This window comes from Choloepus didactylus, chromosome 9, assembly GCF_015220235.1.
Source record: "Choloepus didactylus isolate mChoDid1 chromosome 9, mChoDid1.pri, whole genome shotgun sequence".
Lineage (NCBI taxonomy): Eukaryota > Metazoa > Chordata > Mammalia > Pilosa > Megalonychidae > Choloepus > Choloepus didactylus.
The window spans coordinates 110,814,200-110,833,045 of record NC_051315.1 but is presented as its reverse complement, the minus strand read 5'-3'; the positions used below and the strand labels follow the sequence as shown (position 1 = coordinate 110,833,045).

At 50.0% G+C, this 18,846-nt stretch overlaps 1 protein-coding gene across 6 annotated transcripts in view; it reads left to right on the top strand.

Moving 5' to 3' along the window:
• Positions 1 to 18,846, top strand: part of TNS1 (tensin 1) — a 225,854-nt gene that overhangs the window by 42,059 nt on the left and 164,949 nt on the right. For all 6 annotated transcript variants that reach the window (XM_037848557.1, XM_037848556.1, XM_037848560.1 and 3 more), the window contains exon 3: positions 8,470 to 8,507. The gene's annotated coding sequence lies outside the window, so the exon portion shown is untranslated. The remainder of the gene's footprint in view (positions 1 to 8,469; positions 8,508 to 18,846) is intronic.

Genomic DNA, 18,846 nt, shown 5'->3' with positions numbered 1-18,846 from the left:
CTCTGGCTGGTGCTGGTGGAGGATGGGGGAGTTGGTGGGAAGAGGAAGGAAGAAAGTCAGGACCACCCTCCAGACGTGCCACCAGGTGGCAGGACTGGGCCACAACAGGACCAGGTCCTGGGCCTGGGAAAGGACAGCCTAAGACTCCAAGAGCGCTGGGTCACTAAAACTGGGGGCAGGGCCGGGGGCCGCTGGGCTCACTGGTGGGAGATGGAAGGAGTGGACCGACTGTGCTTTGAACCCAGGAGGTTGTGGTGGCATGAGATGATCAAAGCCCTCCATCCTTCCTTCCTTCCTTCCTTCCTCCCTCCCTCCCTTCCTTCTTTCCTTCCATTGCCATAAGATGGTTGTATGGATTGTTCCTTGTCTCTGTGGGCAAGTGTGGACTGAAATCCAGCCCACGTGCTACTCACCAAACACAGCTCAAAGGATTAGCTCTGTTGTCTGGTTCTTCCTCCAGTCCTCAAGCCTCAGGCTGCAAGTGGCAACCTTCGGGATTAGTGGCCGGGGATGGGGTATATAGAATATCAAGGCCGTGAATTCGGTCTCCACAGGGCATGCCATATTGAGGGAACTTCTGTTCCCTCATATTGAGGAAGGGGCAGTGAGGAAACTTCCCTAGATCTAGAGAGACTGGGACATGTGTCCTCTCTCCTTCTGCCTGCCCCTCCTCTAGTGTTCCAAGCTAGAGCAACTCCCCACCTTCTAGCCTTGCACTGTTCACCCTGGGGGTGGTAAGGCATGAAAAATTCTCCTGGTGGAATCTGTAAAGGTGGGATAACTCCCCCAAAGTAGGCTACTTTACCTCCCTTCCATGCCTCTGTGCATCCACAAAACAATCATGAACTGTGTCCTTTTCTGGGCTGGACACTGTGCCAGGTACTGGTGCTAATTCCCAGCCCCTGACCAGGGAAGGCAGACATGCATTTAGACAACCACAGTACAGAGTGCCAAAGCTGACACAGGGGTGTGTGTGCAAGGACGTGCTCAGACGCAGTAGATTCTCTTTAGGCTCCTCTAGAGGAGGCATGCATATGCTGGGTTTTGAGGGATGTGTGGGAGTTCCTCAGTCTGAATGTCCCACAGGTCCCTGAAGCAATGCTCTAGGGGAGTCCTGTGGGTACTGGGGGCTCCAGAGGGAGGTGGGATGAACTCAGAACTTTGGCTAAAGACCTAGTCTCCTGACAGGCTGAAATCAAAGGGAAGAGACCAAAATGCCAGCTCAGAAGCCCAAATGCCCCAGGTTGGGGCCTGGACTGGGGCCCAGACTTAGACCACCTCCCTTCTCAATGTCTTCTGGTCAGCCTGGAAGGGGAGCGGGGAAGGGCAGGCAGTCACCTGCACTCTCTTCAGCCCTTGATGGGACAAACCTACTCAGAAGTTTTGAGAAATCATACTCACTGGTTGGATTTGGGGAAACCGTGTTTCAGGGAGCTCCTTCCCTCTGTTACCTCATTGAGGACCCCAGCCTCCACCCTGTGTCTGAGGGCCTCTTTGGAGCCATTGAAGGCAGCCTGCTAGGGTCAGAAGACCTGGGGCTTCTAGTTCTGGCTCACCACTGCCTGGCTGTGTGACCTGGAGGGAGACGCTTAACCTCTCTGGGTCTGGCTTTCCCCTTTCTCTAAAATGAGGGGGTTGGATTTGATCAGAACTGTGTTCTGAAGGAGGTGTGAGTTTCTTTGGAGGTATTTTAGGAGCCCAAGGGGATAAAGAAGCGGGGAAGTCCAAGGGAAGGCTTAAGGAGTCAGGGCCCTGGGACCCCTGCTCCCTCCCATGGGATCAGCTCTGCTTTCAACTGTTAAGTTTATCAGAAAGCAGGATGACGTAGTTGTCTTGCACCTGACTCAGATGTCCTGTATTCAAATCCCAGCTCTGCCACTTACTAGTGAGAGCTTGGGCAGCTTGTCTCACCTCTCTGACCTTTAGTTTCCTCACCTTTAAGACGGGACAAACAGAAATACCTCCCTCAGCGGATTACTGTGAGGAGCCAATCACACAGTCCAGGTAATGTCCTCAGAACTCTAACCAACATCATTATTGAGATTCCGCATAAGAGGCAATCTGAATAAAATGGTTTGGATACTAAAATAAAAATTTGAAAACCACTGGATAGAATGATCTAGAAGGCTGCTTGCTCCGACTTCGAGCTGTACCACGTCCACTTCCCCTGCCTGCTCCCCGCGACACCTGCAGCGCCCCTGTAGAGGCGAGCAGAGCAGGGCAGGGCTGATGGCCGGTGGGCAGGTCGGTGGCCGGCCTCTCTCCGGGGCCAGCCGGGGAAGGCGCTGCAGCCGGTTATCGCGGGGATCAGGTGCACACCGAGGCTATGTGCTCATTTTCCGACCCGAGTCCAGGAGGAAAAGGCCATTTAGATCCCAACAATGTTGGCTTCCTGTGTTCCTGAGAGGCAGGAAGCCACCCCAGGACAGAGGATGGGCAGCACAGCTGAGGCGGGAGCAGGGTCCAAGGGCTGGGGTTGGGGGGACAGTTCTCACCCCTCAGGTAACCTACAGACACCTCCCCACAACTGGGCACTCTGTCTTCTCTCAGGCCTCAGGCTGGGCCTCCCTGTGTGTATGTGGGGGGAGGGTCATGCTGACACTAGCGGGTGATGATGGGTCTCCGGGTCTCCATGGAGTTTTAATTTGATGGGGTCCCTGGCTGCAGAGGCCGCTGAAGGCAGGCACGCGATGACAGGGCCTTCCGTGGGAGCTGGGGAGGGGCCGTGGCCTGCTTCGGTGGGATGGGTCCTGCGGTGTGTGTCTGGGGAGGTCTCAGGCATCTGAGGGATGGCAGGAGGGGGGCGGTTTCCTGTGCTGGTTCCATGCCAGCTTGCAGAGTGCGCATCGCTGCCAACCACAGGTCGGGTGTTTCCCCAACAGCGTTTGGATGTTGTCAGGGTCAGCACTGGTTGGAGGGAGAGAGGGTTGGGTGGGGACTTTGGTAGGGAGACTGGCCAGGGCTATCCACAGGCTCTCACAGCTGGAAGAGGGCCTAGACACCATTGGGTTCCAGGGGGGGGCCTTCAGAGTCAGGTAGACAAATGAGTGTAAGACACTGGGGTGTGGTGGGGGTGGAGGGGCAGTGATCTGGAGAGGGCTGCTTTGCCCAGAGGCAAAACTATAAAAACACTTAGAAAAAAGTTAAACATCTGGCAATCTAAGGAAGACAAGGCAGCAGGGCACATACCCTTGGGGCTGCCGGTCTACTGTCTTATTTTCAGAGTAGGAGCCTGAGACTCAGAGAGGGTGAGTGACTTGCTTCAGGTCACACAGCTGAATGAAAGCAGTCGGGACTGGATTGCAGGTCTCCTGACCAGGAGGTGGTGGCTCTTCCACCTAACAACAGTGATGTTCCCCCTTACATGGAGCACACTCTGTGCCGGGCCCAGATATTACTCATTCAATCCCTACAACAACTCTTGGAGGTAGATGCTATTATCACCCCCATTTTAGAGATGAGGAAATGGAGGCTCAGAGCAGTTAAGTAACTCACCCCAGATCACACTGTTAGTGCATCATCTGTGTCTGAGCTGGAGCCTGTCTTCTGCAGCCAGGTGGGTGAGTGGGTGGATGAACAGTGGGACTGGAGGAGGAATGGATGAAGGGAAGGGGGGTGGACACCCTTACTTCTCCTCCATAATCCCCTTACTTCCCCCAATCCCCACTCCTTACCAAGCTTGAGCACTGGCAGCATTTGCCCTGTGGAGGCTCAGGAAGCACTGACTGACTCCCATGTTCCCTACCCGCCCTCACCCAGCAGGGGCTAGAGTCGAAGAGTGGGGCTCACCCATCCTTGCTTGGACCTTCTGTTGCCCCTGAATGTCAGCCTCCATCCCAGGGGTTTAGTTTGGGAAGGATCCTTCCAGTTTGAAATGTACTGATCCTCATCTGTTTGTCTGGCCCTGTGCTAGGGGAGGGGGCAGGATACAAAGCTGCAAAGTTGAACAGAACCTCCATTTCTGCCTTTGAGAAGCCCAATGTTGGATGCCAGGGGGAGAGCAAATCATAAAGGAATACTTGGCCCTCCAAGGTGACAAGAGCTTTTCCCAGGGATATGAGCTGAGGACTTTGGGAGCACAGAGGAGAGAGTGGCCACCTTTGAGGGCCTGATTACCCAAGAAGGGGCATTTTGAACTGGGCTTTGAAGGATGTATATGAGTTCACCATTCCAGACCTCTTCCTTTTTGTCTCAAAGGCCCATTTGAGGAGAGACCAGGAGTTTGATGTGGCAGGAACAGATCTCTTTTGAGGCAGCAGCTGGCGGTGGTGGCAAGACTAGGCCATGTAAGACCTTATAAGATGTGCTAAGGACTTGGGCAGAGGGCTCTAAACGTGGATGTGATGTGATCAGTTTGCACTTGAGAATGGTCTGCTGTGGACCAAAGGGAGAGAGGGCTGGTGAGGAGATGGTGTCCAGGAAAGGATAATTGGTCTGAACTGGTGCAGTGGTTGGGGACTAGGGAGGAAGGCTGGGATTTAACAACCCCTCTGGAGTTGCTTTCTGGGACATGACGACTAATTGGTTAGAAGGGTAAGAAATGGGAAGGAGTTAAAGAGAGGAATGTGACGGTACTCAGAGAGCAAGGAAGGACCCTAGGAGATGGGCCTCTGGCCTTGGTTCCTAGCATCAACCTTTGGCCTCTTGCTATCGGAGGGATCTGTGCTTCGGCTTCTGTATAAGTTACCTATTGCTACATAAAAAATGACCCCAAAGTTAGCATAAAACAAATTAAAAAATTGTTATATCACATAGTTTCTGTAGGTCAGTTCACATGTGACTTAGCTGGGTGGTTCTGGCTTGAGGTCTTTCAAGAGGTTGCAGTCAAGAGGTTGGCCATGGCTGCAGTCACCTGAAGGCCTGAGTGGGGCTGGAGGAGTCACTTCCTGGGTGACTTGGTCTCATGGCTGTTGGCAGGGGGCCTCAGTTCCTCACCGTGTGGAGCTCTCCATTGGGTTGCTTCAGTGTCTTCCCCCAGAGCAAGTATCCAAGAGACCAAAGCTGAAACCTCAATGTCTTTTAAGCCCTAGTTAGCCTCAGAAGTCAAACAGTGTCATTCTACAGTATACTATTGGTTACATAAACCAGCCGTGTTCAACCTGGGAAGAAAGGACACAAGGGGGCGAATACAGGAAGAGAGAAGCAATGTGCGTTGCCTTGGAGGCTGGCTGCTGCAGTTTCCCTCTGGGTAACATATTTGAATGTGCCATTGATCTGGGAAGTGAGAAGCCAGCAGAATAGCAGGCCACATGTTCGAAATACAGCAAGAGGGATAGAGGTTAGAGAGGAAGAAACAGCGCCCCATGAGAGAGGACCCAAGAAAGATGACCAAGAATGCAAACAGTCCTTCCCTGTTGGGGACTCAGGCCAAGAGGGCCACTTTGGGGTTGGGACAGGGACTCTGAAGATATAGACATCCACTGGCTGGGGCTTGGTCACACCTGCCCTGCGTGGCCCCTACACTTGAGCTCAGTGTCTGAGCTTTTATGTCTTCTGAGCTAGGAGTGGAGGGAGGTCTTCCTTGCACACCACTGGAGAGCTTCCCAGCTCCCTGCATTCCAGCCCAGCGGGAACACTCATTGCATTGCCCTGCAATTGCCCAATTGCGCCACCCCTCGTGGGCTCCTTGAGGGCATTTGTTGAGTGTTTGCTCACTAGGTGACAGGCAGGGTTGCTGCATATGGTCATTCACTGCCAAGGGCGCCTGCCTGAGAGAGCAGTGGAACAGCCCGTGCTTGGCTCATCGGCCCTTGCACCCTGGCATGGGGCTGCAGCCACCCGGAGAAAGGGCACCTTCTTGCCAATCTCACAAAGACACCATGTACTGACCCAGCTGTGTGTCCCTGGGACTAGTAAGCCCAGAAGGTGGGTCTTTCCCTAACTGGTACAGAGATGCTCTCTGGTCCTGCAGGCCTGGAGCAGGCCATTCTAGCTGCTGGGAATCCAGCGTGAATGAGACAGGCATGCTCCCTGCCCCCACGAGTCTCATGCGAGGAAATACACTGTATATAATTTAGCGGGAAATCACCCAGATGACTTCAGATTGGGAATCATGCTACAAAGTAAATCATCAGGTGTGTTGCGAGGAAATAAACTGGTGGGCAAGGATAATTGGGCAATCAGGGAAGGCCTCCTTGAGGAGACAGCTTTGAGTGGATTCAGGAAGATGAGGCTTCAGCCCTGTGAAAAATGGAGCACGAGAGTGAGGGAGAGCATTCCTGGCAAGTGCAAAGGCCCCGAGGTACGAAAGGGCTTGGCGCACTCTGGGAACTGTCTGAAGTGTGGAGTGTGCTGCTGGAGGGAGACCAAGTCCTGGTCCCCCACTGTGCCCCTGGGAGGCTCAGAGTGGACAGCCTGGGATGCCTTTCTGGTTGAATATGGGTGTGTGTGTGCGGTGGTTACAGCTGAGGCAAAGGCTGAGAGGGGGATGGGGATGATTCAATGGGGGGTGCACTCCAGGGAAGACCTTCAGTCAAGGCCCAGCTCAGCAAACATTTATTAAGCTTGCACTATGTACCAGGCACTGTGCAGGTTGGGTGTGTTAGCGTGTGTGTGCATTTGTGTGGGAGAGAGAGGCAGGTCACTCCTTTGCAGGAGCTCACAACTCTGAGAATGAAGGTGGTGAGAAATGTGTGCTCAGCAGAGATAGCTGCAGAGAGGTGGGAGCAGATGAAGGCCTCCGTGGGAGGGGTGTCGGCTCATTCTCGAAGCCTGGGCTTTGGTCAGCAGAGGCACAGGGAAGGTTCTGGCCTGACTGGGACAGCCTTCCCAGCTCAGGTCACATGGCCTGGGGTTTTCTCAATCCCACGTTGCAAGGCCAAGAAAGAAGCCTGGGAGGCTACTGGTGTCAGAGAGGGATCAGCCTCTGGAAGGGAGTTGCCATTCGGGGGTAGGAAGGGTGGGGGGAGAGAAGCATGAAGTCTAGAAGGGTGAGTATGTCCTGGCGTGGCCAGGGGTGGGTATTTCTCATTGGGACCAGGGGTTGGAGAAGTCCCAGAGCTGGGCTGGGTGGCCGCTGGGGTCAGGAAAGCCTTCTCAGCAATGGCTGAGTCACAGGTCTGAGCTGGGGACGGGACTCGGTGCTGGGAGGACAAGGGCGGGTGACCAGTTTGCGTTCCAGTTTCCCACCCACTCCTACCCAGCCCATTAGGCCACAGACAAACCAGAAGCCTTGTTTGGGGAACCTGGGGCGTGTTTCGGCTGCTTCCAGCCTTAATCTGTGCCTCAGTCACCCTTTGTGGGTTCTGCTAAGAATCATGCTGGCTCAGAGCTGGAAGGAAGTTGGGTACTGTGGATTCAGGAAGAGGGAGTGCCGGCTTGTAGCTGTTGAGGATGCCTGGTTGGGTGGCTCCCCTGCCCCCTCTCTCCACCCCAGGTCTCTAACCAGGGCCCCTAACCCACCAGCCTCAACAGGTCCTGGGCAGCCAACCAGGCCCAAGTCAGGGCAGAAACTGCTCAGGGAACCCCTCACCTCATCTATGGGATCTGGTAGGTGGAGCGGGGGAGCAGGGGGTTTTCATCAACCCTCCCCCCCACCCCCCACACACACCAGGGCTAAGGAGCCCAACAGGGCATTGGGGAGGGAGAGATGGCGGATGATGGGGGCAGGACTGGGGACATTCCAGACTGAGAGAACCTGATAGGAAATTTGATTCCAGCTTCTGGTAGTGGGAGGGTGGAGCCAGCCTGTGTGTGTGTGTGTGTGTGTGTGTGTGTGTGTGTGTGTGTGTTTCAACTCAAATACATGAGGTTTGTGAGTCTGTGTGAGCATCTGTCCACGTGTCTGTGTCCACATTCTGCTTCAGAGCTGAACTGGGGAGGGTCTGCCCTCCAGTGGGTGTATGTTGGTGCCCCCAGGTCAAAAGTTCTCCTTGGGTGTGAGTGTGTGTGTGCGGCTTTAGGTGTGCATATGGTGGTGAATGGATGTATGGCTGTGTTCACTCTAAGAAGTTACGGGTGAGTGTGTGTACATGTGTGTGTCCTCTCCTGGGCCAGGAAAGGTGTGAGTGTGATCGTGCATCCTGCGTGTTGCCTGCCTGCCTGGTGTGTTTTTCTGCGGAAATGTTTGACGCCCCAGGAGTGCAGAAAGGGGGAAGACCCCCTCCCCTTTACAGCCTGGCCGGCTGGGCATGGCGCCTGGGTCGGAGCCACATCTGCCCCTGGCGGGGGTCCAGCGCGGGGGCGGCCCCCGCCCCTGTCCTCCCCACCTTCTCGCGCCTGAAGGGGCTCTGGCGAAGGGGGCTCCGCGCCGCCCGGCCCGCGGGTCCACAGTCCCGGGCGCTCCCGCCTCGCAGGCCCCGGGGCGCTGCGGCAGCCGCCCCCCTCCGCGCCCTCTCCCTCTCTCGGTCCCTCCTTCCCTCCTTCCCTCTCGAGCGCGGGTTGCGGGCGGGGTGGGAGGAGATTTCGCCGGAGTTTCCATTTCATACCTCGCGGCTACAAACTTTCTTTCTGTGTCTCGCCCTCTTGCAGTCTGCAGCTTCTCCTGTCATCGGAAATGCCAGGCCAAGGTAAGGGGCCGCGGGCCGGCGAGCCTTACGTGGGGCTCGGGGACGGGGCTGGCTCGGGGTCCTTGCCCTGGAGTGGGGGCCCGGCGGGCGGGGGCGTGCCCGGGTCGTCCTCTCCTCCTCCCTTTGTTTATGCAAAGCGCCGGGGCCCGGGAGCGGGTGCAGGTCAAGGTGAAGGCGAGGGTCGGGGGGTGGGGGGGGGGGGGTGGGGGTGGGGGAGGGGAGAGGGGGCGAAGTCGGGGAGCGAGGCGCATCCGGGTGGGGGGCGCGGCGTGCATTCTCCGTGGCTGGCTGGGGTTCTGGGCTCCGAGGGGGGCCTTTGAAGGTGTTTCCCCTGATTCTCCAGGGGGTGTGTGTTGGGGGGAACAGCAACCGTGGGGAAAGGGGGGCATGAATTCAATTATCCTGCAATCCGCGCAGCGTCCTGGTTGGCCTAGAAAAACTCGGGGTGGGACCACAGCCGCGGGACACTAAGGGCGGGAGGAGAAGGTAGATGGGGCCGTGGGGATGAGGTGTTGGAGGTCAGGAGGGAGCTCAGCCTGGAACTGCCACAGCGACCTTCCCATGCCTCCTTATTGGCCAGGTCCCACTTTGGTCCTCAGTTTCCCCATCTGTATTTCCTGGCTCCTCTTGGTGGGAGAGGGAAAACGAGGGAAGAAGGCTAGCGGAATTGCTGGGTGTTGGTTGGCCAGGCTGGCTGGACCCCTCTCAGTCCTCTTGGAGTCTGAATGGAGTAATGGGGGGTTGGTGGGGGGTGTTGGCACCAGGATGGGTTCTGAGCTCGGGAAGGAAACTGTCGGATGGGCTCAGCTCTCTCTGGAGGTGGAAATGCCCTGCCTTCCCTTTCATGGGCAGCCAAGGTGGACACATTCCTCTTTATCGCCTATACCCTCTTCGTCCTCTCCTTTGCTGCTCATACTTGGTCTTTCAGAAAGGAGTTCAGTGAATGGAAGGAGGAAGGAGGATGCTTAAGAAAGAGCACTGAGTAGTTGAAGCCTTGTATATCTGGTGCCTCTGATTAGCTGGGTGACCTTGTGCAAATCATGTAACCTCTCTGAGCCTCCATTCCATCCTCAAGGGTATGGGAATAATGAGCCCGCTTTCTGTGAGGATTAAATGGGATAATGCTGGTCAATGCCCAACCGACACAATCATTGATGATTGTTATCAGTATGTCGCTGGAGGGGTGACACTTTATGCAGCCCGTGGGTTTTGAGGGAGTGCTGATAGAACTAGGAGGGGTGCCGCGGGTGGCTGTGAGGGAATCCACTTCTTCTTGGGTGCCCCTGCTTGTACAGCCTCCCAGGGGCTGGGGGTGGGGGTGGGGGGTCTTTCCATCTGTAAACTTCAGGTTGGAGTTCTCACCTAGCAGAGATGCGACGGGCCTGGCTTGCAGTAGGCACGTCCTCACAGTGGATTTTCTGCCCCTTCTGCCGTCTTCCGCTTTTATGGCCCCTTCATCCTTTTCTCTCTCCGGTGGGGAGTGAGTTTCTGCTTCTCCCTCCCATCTTCTTCCCTGGTCTGTTCATTCAGAGCAGAGTTTTTTCCACCCTTAACTCCAGAACCTTCTAAGTTCCTTACTTCTCCCCAGCCCACCCTCTCCCTGTCCCCTTCCCACACCTGTTTCCCATAATAACAATTAATATTTGTATAGTGCTTCGTACCTTAGAAAGCACTTCACATGTATTACCTGATTTTATTCTTTAAATTCCATCAAAGCATAAAATACAGGTTGAAAATTCAAAAGGCAGCTCAGCAATCATCAACTGAGGCACCCACAGGTTGAGTGACTTCCCCAAGTTCTCACAGGGTATTTCCTCTCCCCTTCTCTGTTCAGGCTTCATGCTTCTTTCTTATTGGCCCTGATTGCCTACTGGCAGATATTTCTCGATCCTTTCCTACCTCTCCTCCTTTTGCTTTCCATCTCTTAGCAGCAGCAGGTTACCTTTAGAGAGGATAAGGAGAGGAACTTACCACTAGTGAAGGGTCTGTATGGGGGGGATGGGTGTCCCAGAGAGGCACAGAAAGGTGTGACAGGAGATGGTCCTCTTCTTGAGCATCAGCCTCTTGGGTGGAGAAGAGGGATGCCAAAGATGACCTTGAGTATGCTTGAGCTTGGGATGTACCAGGCTGCAGCTCTTCAGCTCTGCCCAGCCAAAGAGACTAATCAAGAGGGAGAGGGTGGGCTGGCGGAGCAGTGGTCAGACAGACAGGCCTTTTTCCAGGACTTTCCTCCATAGGAAATCGAACCTACTGGTGATGTGAGCTCCACCCAGCTGGGAAGTCTCCCTAGAAACCACAACTCTTACTACCACCCTGCCTTTTCCTCCTGCTGGGAACTGACGTGAGCCCTAGAGCACACGAGAGAGCTCTGTACTCTGGATTTTATAACCAGATCACCCTGGAAGTCATCTTGTCCACCCCCCTGCCTCTACGCAGGAGTCATTCAATGAATGTTGACTGAGCACCTTCCTGGTGCCAGACAGTCTTCTAGATGAACAAGGCGGATAAGGTCTTTGTCCTCACAGAGCTTACATTCTACTAGGGGAGCCAGACAGTAAATGGACAAACAAGTTATGAAGGAAACGAGTTAACCAATGGGTTGGAGAGTGATTAGGCTGGGGTAGCCCAAGAAAACATCTCGGAGGAAGTGTTGTTTTGAGGTGAGACTCAAATGATGTTTCATGGTGAGCTGAGGGATGGAAAGGCCTGAGATGAGGTGACTTTGACATGCTTGAAAGAAGGTTATGTGGCTGAAGCTTGGGAGGCCATTGGGGGGTTTTGAGCAAGAGGGACATGATTTGATTTCCATTACTAGAAAGCCACTCCAGCTCTGAGCAGGAAGATGGGCCAAGAGGCTGCTGAAGTTGCCCAGGTGAGAGAGGAGGGTGTATCAGTCTGCCTTGCAGAGAAGGTGATGGGAAGGGGTCAGGTCTGGAATGTATTCTAAGTAGAGGTAGAGAACCTCATTGATGGATCATATATTGGGTGTGAGGGAGAGAGATGACTCAAGGATGCCCCCCAGGATTTTGGCCTGAGCAACTGGATGCATGTGGTTCTATTTACTGAGATAGATGAGGTGTGTGAGAAATTTCTAGGGAAGAAGATGCCAGGATTTCTGCTTTGCTGAGTCTCTTATTTCACAGTTCATTTCCTACACACTGGGAATTTCTTGGTGATGTTGAGCCTTTCTTGTCCTCTCAAGTTCACCCCCTTCTGTCCACCCTGTCAGTAAGTGGATGCTTCTGAATGCCTTAACATGCAACCTCTCAAAGCCTGTGGCTCTGAGAGGGACTGTATTATTTATCTTTCACTCCATAATGAATTACCCCCACATTTAGCAGTATAAAGCAGCAATAAACATTTATTATCTCATGTAATTTCTGGTATCAGGAATTTGGGAGCGGCTTAGCTTGCTGGTTCTGGCTCAGGGTCTCCCATGAGGTTGTAGGCAAGATGTTGGCTGGGATACAGTTAACTGAAGGCCTGACTGGGCCTGAAGAATCCTCTTCCCAAATGGTTCATGCGCATGGCTAGCACATTGGTGCTGGCTGTTGGCAGAGGTGTTTTCAGTTTCTTGCCCCATGGGCCTCTGAGTAGGGCTGCTTGAGTGTCCCCACAAGATGGCGGCTGGCTTCCGCCAGAGTGAGTGACTCAGGGTGGAAGCTGCAGTGCCTTTTATGTCCTAGTCTTGTAGACACACTTTTTTTTCCCGCAATATCCTATTTGTTGCACAGGTCAGCTATCTGTGTGGGAGGGGACTACATAAAGAGCACAAAAGCTAGAAGGCAAGAGTCTTAGGGGTCTTTTTGGAAGGCAACTACCACAGATGCCCAGTGAGAGGGGTAGGCTAGCCTGGCTTCTGGAAGGCCATGGAATAGTGGGGAAGGCAGGGGCACTGGACTCCAACAGACCTGGGTTTGAACTCTACTCCTGCTGCCTTCCAGCTGTGTGGCCTGGGTTGTTGAGGATTAAATACACATTGTCATAGAGCAGGCACCTTTCTCCTCTCTTAGAATGACAGGTGGAGACTGAAAAGGAGCCCAGAGATTCGGTGCCCAGTTCCTTACCCCTTGAAGTGCTTGAGAGGAAATGCTTAGTGCTGTCAGGAGGGGTCTCATGTCTGGTCATGGTGGATATTCAAGAAATGTTTATTACACAAGGAAGGTTGAGAGGGAGAAAGTTTGCATCCCCACCTCCTGGAATAGTGCCTGATGCATAGTAGGGTCCAATAAAGCGATAGAGGATGGGATAAAGAAATGTTAAAGAACAAGTGGTTTCTATTTAGAGAGAGGCTAAAGGGACAGAAGAGAGCAGGAAAGAAGTAGCAAAACCACTTTTTAACCACCCCCTCCTTCCTCCAGAGCCGCCTTATCTCCTGATATAGAGGCTACTTCAAATAATAATCTAGTCATTTATATTTTTCTAATTGGGGTATAACTCACACACCAAGTGTACAAAATTAGTATATAGCTTGATACATTTTTACATAAATACGAACCAGATCAGGAGCTGAAACATTTCCAACATCCCAGAAATAGCCTTTATGCTCCCCTCCAAGTCGATATCCCCCAAAGGTAACTGCTCTTCTTACTCGTGTCATCAGAGATTAGTTTTGCCTGTTGTTGAACTTCATGTAAATTGAATCGTGGAGTATGTTTGCCTGTGCACCTGGCTTATTTCACTCAACATCACATCTGGGAGGCTCATCCCCGTTCTTGAGGATTACAGTGGTTCATTCTTTTATATTGCTATGTTGTATTCCATTATACAAATAAGCCACAATTTATTTGTCCGTTCCACTGTTGATTGCCATTCGGGTTACTTCCAATTTGGGGCTGGTGTGAACGGACCTGCTATGACCTTGTAGCCCCCTGGGTCTGCACAGATCTGCATTAACATTTTCCCTCATCTTCATGGTTCTGTGACGTCAGAGGGGCTCATGGTAGCCCCATTTTACAGATACCACAACTGAGGCCCAGTGAGGGCAACCAACTGGGCTAAGGGTACTTTGGCACAGTGGCTTTCTACAGGCATCTGGCCCTCCCCTGGGATAAATATTTGGGGAGCAGGGGAGAAGGGAAGGGAGAACAAGAATGAGCGAGAGAAACAGAGAGACAAATAGAAGAGACTGATTCAGGCCCTGGAAATTCACCACAATACACGGAAACCCCACTCCCCAGCTCACCCCCTAAATCTCTTGAAGGAAGAGAACTCTAAGCCTCCCTTAGGCCCCACTCTTATGTCTCCCAGGGGTCCTTATATGCCCCCAATTGTTTCTCTGCTGTTGAGGATTTAAAATGAAGGATTCGTTTTCCACTTTTATTTCAGCACATGTGCAGTGTGCATGCACGCAGCAAATTTTCTTCTGTTTTGCTTTTCTCCTTGCTCCCCCATTATATGACTCCACAACCCCCAGATCCATTTTATTTATTTATCAAACTGAGTTTTGGAACAGATTTAGAGTTACAGAAAAGTCACGAAGACATTACAGAACATTCCTGGATGCCCCCTACCCAGTTTCTCATAATCCCTAGATATATTTTTGAGAAAAGCTTTTCTACTCCTGATTTTTCCCTTGTTTTGAAATAGTAGCCCAAGCTGACAACAGCAGCTTCTCCCAAGAAAATGCTCTTTGTCCATTCCAGGCCAGACAAGAGCTACACGAAAGGAGCAGACAGCTGTTGGCCAGGCAGATCGGCCTCGAGCCTCAGCTGCTCACCAGCGTCCTCTCACCTACTCTTTCCTTCTTTAGCTCTCTCCCACCCAGGGCTGCGTGTCCCCAGCACCAGCTTGGGTGGAGGCAGGAGACTGTGACAATGACTAGGTCTCCTCTCCTGTGCCAAAGGGGCATAAATCCCATCCTTTAAGCTTGAAAGGAAAGGAAATCCCATAATTAACCCACAACTTTCAGGTACATTACACGTCACCTTTCCTGTCTCAGGTAAACACACCTGCAGCCTGCCTTCATACTTGTACTGGATGCTTGTGTTCTCCTGCTACAAGAATAGCTGGGTGGGGGCAGGCTTGTGGTCCCGGGAGCCCTCCATTTCTCTGATGCTAGTGGAGTATTAAGCTCTTTGGCCTCAGAAACAGACTGTTGGGTTTAAATTCAAGCAAGTCACTTAATCCTTCCGAGCCCCATCTCCTCATCTGTAACATGGGGATTATAAAATAGACCTATTTGTTAGGGCTCTTGTGAGCACTGGGAATGATAACCTGAATAAAATACCAGGGTCAAAATAAAACGATCAAAAAAGTTGCTAATTTCTCTGTGTTTTTTTTTTTTTTTTAATTCTTCCTGCCTTCTCCTACCTCATAAAAGATGGGGAGAGGGGGGAGTCTCAGAGAGACCAACAAAGCTTGCAGAGGGCGGTGGTGTCTGGCCTAGATACTTGCATACGTTTTCCCTTCTCTCTCTCCATTATCAGGAAGATTGCAGAAACTGCAGGTGGATGCACTGTGTCTTTTGCTTATTTGTCTGCCCCAGGTAGACACCTGAGATGTATACCAGTGGTTTTTGACCTTGGCTGCATGTTGGAACAAAACCATGCCCACCAAAAGATTTGTATATAAATGTTCACAGTATCTTTATTCACAATAGCCCAAAACTGGAAACAACCCAAACATCCAACAATAGGTGAATGGAAAAACAAATTGTGGTTTAATGGTACAGTGGAATATGACTCAGCAATAAAAAGGAACGAACTGTGTTATATACAGCATCGTGGATGAATTTCAGAAACAATGGCTGAGCGAATGAAGCCAGATACACAGGAGTACATACCGGTGATTCCTTTTAAATGACATTGTAGAAAAGGCATATGTAGTATTAACAACAGTTCAGTGGTTACCTGGAATCAGGGCTGGTGAGAGGACTGATTGCAGAGGGGCCCCGGAGAACTGTTTTGAGGTGATGGAAATATTCTATATCTTGATTGTGATGGTGAACTATATTCTTTCAAGGGCTGCATTTTTTGTATGTACATTATATCTCAATAAAGTTGATTGAAATAAAAGCTCCCCAGGTGAATCTCCTATGTGGGCAAATTTGAGAACCACTGATCTATTGCGTCTGAAGATCCGTGTCTGTCCTCACTCTCTTGGTCAGCCTCGAGAAATATGCCATGTGCTAGTTCTTTCTGTGGTGGTCAGGCTTCCTTAGTCTTCTAAAAAAAATTATAACAACTTTATTGGGATATAACTCACATACCATTGAATTTAATGGTTTTTGGTATATCCAGAGAGCTGTGCAACCACCACCACAGTTAATTTTTTAATAGCATTTTTTATTGAGCTATACTTCACATAACATAAAGGTTTTTAGTATATTTACTATGTTGTGCAGCCATCACCACTCTCTAATTCCAGAACATTTCCATCATCCCTAAAAGAAACCCCATTCCTAGTCCCAATTCCCCTCTTCTTCAGTCCTGTGGCAACCGCTAATCTACTTCTGTCTCTATGGATTTGCTTATTCTGGACATTTCATATAAATGGACTCATACAATACTTGGCCTTTTGTGTTTGCTTCTTTCGCTTAGCAGTTTGTTTTCAAGGTTTGTCCACATTGTATCTTGTATCAGAATTTCATTCCTTTTTATGGTCAAATAATATTCCACTGTATGTACATACCACATTTTGTTTATCCATTCATCAGTTGTTGGACATTTGGGTTGTTTCCACCTTTTGGCTATTATGAATAATGCTGCTATAAACATTCATATACAAGTGTTTGTGTGGATATATGTTTTCATTCCTCTTGGGTAGATACCTTGGAGTAGTATTGCTGTGTCATATGATAACTCCATGTTTAACTTATTTGAGGAACTGACAGACTGTTTTGCTAAGTGGCTGCACCATCTTACATTTCCATCAGCAATGTAGGAGGGTTCCAATTTCTCCACATACTTGTTATTATCTGGCTTTTTAATTATTTTTATTTACACCTAGTGGGTGTAAAGTGGTGTCTGATTGTGGTGTTGATTTGCATTTCTCTGATGCCTGATGATGTTAAGCTTCTTTTCATGTGCTTATTGGCCATTTGTATATTTTTCTTTAGAAATATCTATTCAGATCCTTTGCCCATTAAATTGGGTTTGTGTCTTTTTATTACTGAGTTGTAAGAATTCTTTAGATGTTCTAGATATAAGTCCCTTATTAGATATGTGATCTGTAAATATTTTCTCTCATTCTCTGTGTAGTTTTCTCATCTTTTTGATAGGGTCACTTTAATTTTGATGAAGTCCAGTTTATCTATTTTATCTTTTTTTGCTTGTGCTTTTTGCTTTGGTGTCATATATAAGAACCCATTGCCAAATTAAAGGTCATGAAGATTTATCCTTCTGCCTTTTCCTGAGTTTTGGCTCTTACATTTAGGTTATTGATTCATTTTGAGTTACTTTTATATATAGTGTGAGGTAAGGTTCAACTTCATTTTTCTGCATGTGACTGTCCAGCTGTCCCAGCACCATTTGTTGAAAAGACTCTTCTCTCATTATTGAATGGTCTTGGCACCTGTATTGGTTAGGGTTCTGTCATACGGCACTTAAATTTCAAATTTGAAGCCTTTAGCTCGTTCCTTTCTCTTATAACTTTATCCAGCATATCTAAGAGCAACCAGCAAACATCATTATACCTCTTAACACTGCAAAACTCTGTGAAGGTGTCAAAACACTGTCACCCAGAGCCTTGCTTCATACAAGAGTATGATTAGGAGGATCAAACGGTGCTATTTTGCATATCTGCATTGCCAACTCATGCCGTGGACTGTCAGTATCATTTTGATTATTGGAAACGGAGTCATTAGTGCCTTTGAATCTAATCAGAGTAGAAAACAAATTGTAAGAGCCCGTTTTAAGATTCTGTTTCTCAAGAATCACTTCTGGTACCAAGTTGTATTAGGGTTCTCTAGGGAAACAGAATCAACAAGAGATATCTATGAATATAAGATTTATAAAAGTGTCTCACACAACTGTGGATATGCATGAGTCCAAATTCCATAAGGCAGGCAGCAAACTGGCAACTCCAATGAAGATGTTCAATGAACTCAGACAGTGAACTGGCGACTTCGATGAATGTTGTTCTAGTTTGCTAATGGTGCCGGAATGCAAAACACCAGAAATGGATTGGCTTTTATAAAGGGGATTTATTTGGTTACACAGTTACCATCTTAAGGCCATAAAGTGTCCAAGGTAAATCATCAACAATCAGGTACCTTCACTGGAGGATGGCCGATGGTGTCCAGAAAACTGCTGTTAGCTGGGAAGGCACGTGGCTGGCATCTGCTCCAGAGTTCCGGTTTCAAAATGGCTTTCTCCCAGGACGTTCCTCTCTAGGCCACAGCTCCTCTTCAAAATGTCACTCTCAGTTGCTCTTGGGGCATTTGTCCTCTCTTAGCTTCTCCCGAGCAAGAGTCTGCTTTCAACAACTGTCTTCAAACTGTCTCTCATCTGTAGCTTCTCTCAATTCCTGTGTGTTCTTCAAAGTGTCCCTCTTGGCTGTAGCTCTTCTTCAAAATGTCACTCTCAGCTGCACTGTGTTCCTTCTGTTTGTCAGCTCATTTATATGGCTCTAGTGATTTAATTTAGGCCCACCCTGAATGGGTGAGGTAACACCTCCATGGAAATTATCCAATCAGAGTCATCACCCACAGTTGGGTGGGGCGCATCTCCACGGAAACACTCAAAGAATTACAATCTAATCAACACTGAGACGTCTGCCCACACAAGATTACATCAAAGATAATGGCATTTTGGGGATCATAATACATTCAAACCGGCACAAACGTGTTTGATGAACTCCTCAGGAAATGAACTGGCAACTTTGACAAACTACTCAGGAAGCTCTTCTCTGGTCAGCCGAAGAAGTGAAGGTCCTCTATCTGTTTCGCTTAAAAGTCTTCAACTGATTGGATTAAATCCAGCTGATTGCCTTCTCTCATGGTGAAAGACATACCCTTTGTTGATGTAATCAGTCACAGCTGCAGCCAATTGACCGATGATTTAATAAACCAGCCTTCTGGTTTATTAAGCAGCCACAAATGTCATTGCAGTAACGGTTAGGCCAGTGCTTGCTTGACCAGACACCTGGACACCATCACCTGGCCAAGTTGACACATGAACCTAACTATCACAGCACCCTTGTCAAAAATCAATTGACCATAGATACATGGGTTTATTTTTGGACTCTCACTGTGTTCCACTGATCTGCGCTTATCCTTACACCAGCACCACAGTCTTTATTTTTGCTTTGGGGTAAGTTTTGAAACTGGGAAGTATGAGACCTCCAACTTTGTTCTTTGTTTACAAGATTGCTTTGGCTATTCTGGATCCCTTGAGTT